Source organism: Rhinopithecus bieti, unplaced genomic scaffold (assembly GCF_001698545.2).
Source record: "Rhinopithecus bieti isolate Rb0 unplaced genomic scaffold, ASM169854v2 scaffold_16691, whole genome shotgun sequence".
Classification (NCBI taxonomy): Eukaryota; Metazoa; Chordata; class Mammalia; order Primates; family Cercopithecidae; genus Rhinopithecus; species Rhinopithecus bieti.
In genome coordinates, this window is record NW_016808599.1 from 1 (window position 1) to 1790 (window position 1790).

Sequence of the window (1790 nt, forward strand, 5' to 3'; positions counted from 1 at the left end):
CTGGGAGTTGGAGACTGGAGCTGTTCTTATTCGGCCATCTTGCGCCGCCCCTTGAGCTCTTTCATTTGTTCATGCTCAATGTGTTTTTAGCGTGTGAGCTCCCAGCTTTTCCTATGTTAATTTAGTCCCATGCCCATCTCCTTCCCCATGGTCATCATACTCCATGACTCAACACCTTTAGGACCATCTTGCAAATAACATGTTTGCTTCTCTCATTTTTATGATGCACTCAATAGCAAAACACCAGTTTTGGTCAGTCTACCAGTCTACTTTTTCCCTCACTTTCACCAAGATAACTGAGTGCTGTAGATAAAAGTACCCATCCATGCAATTTGGTGCCTTTATACATCAAGGTTTCCAACCTCTCAGTAGGCTCCAAAAGTGCCAGTCAGGCTGAATTTTCCTCGGTTTCTCAAACACTTCATGTACCCTTACTTCTAGTCTTTTTCCACTGTTACTCTCTCTACCTAACTCTAAATTCTCTCTTCACCTGGCTGTGTGTTCATTCTTCCTGTCTCAGCACCATCATCAGTCTGGAAGGTCTTGTTACTCATTGACCCTATGGCAACTTATTTCTCACCTGTACTACCATTCACCACATTATATAATTTAATTTTTCATATTTATAATCTACTTTTTGGTAGATTGTTAGTACCATGAAGTCAATGTAAATTTTGTTCATGGTTGTAACCTTACCATTGATACGAATGCTTTGCACATAGTAGATTATCATTTAGAATTAAACATTTAATATTGGCAAAAATAAAAATTATGTAATACATTATGTTGCTAAGCATATGTGGAAACATGCTTCATACATTGATATGAATTTAAATTGTCCTCTTTTGAGGACAATTTGGCAATATCCACTAATATTTTTTAATATACAAACATACTTTTTTGACCTAGCAGTGTACTGTTAGGAATCTATGATATAGACATTCTCAATGTGCACAAAAAATTATGTACAAAAATGCACATTAAAACATTGTTTATAATAGCAAAGGAGTAGGGAAAAGCCTAAGTATTCCCAAAAGGAACTATTCAAATAAATAGTGGTACATTCATGTAGTGGAATGCTTTGCAATCATTGAGGGAAAAAAAAAATGTAGCAAATTTATTTTTTTATTTTATTGTTTTTTTAATTCTCAGAATTTTAATAGGGTTTAGATAAAAGGAATTTAAATTATTTCAATTTAACACATGTTTATTATATACAGAAATGCACTTTATTGGATACTGTGGAGGAATCAGAATGGTAAAATACAAAGTCTTACTGTAATAAGCCTTTGTTGAGATGATCACAATTAAATACTTTAAGATAAACTAAGAAGGAAGTTCCCCCCATATGACATAAATTACTTAAGTTTTATCAGTCTGCTCTTTTATGTCCTCATCTACTATTTCCACAAAATGTCAGCCACTAAAAGACTTTGGTTTGGCCAAAAAGTGGGGTCATACTCTTCTCTGGAGGTATATGCTAAATCAGAAAATAATCAAGTTAATGATCTGTCACCATTACAAATGCTTCATTTCTGAAACTAACTTTGTGAAATACCTTAACAATTAATACATTCTTTTTTTTTTTTTTTTTTTAATTCTTTAAGTTCTAGGTTACATGTGCATAACGTGCAGGTTTGTTACATATGTACACTTGTGCCATGTTGGTGTGCTGCACCCATCAACTCGTCAGCACCCATCAAGTCATCATTTATATCATGTATAACTCCGCAATGCAATTCCTCCCCCCTCCCCGCTCCCCATGATAGGCCCCAATGTGTGATGTTCCC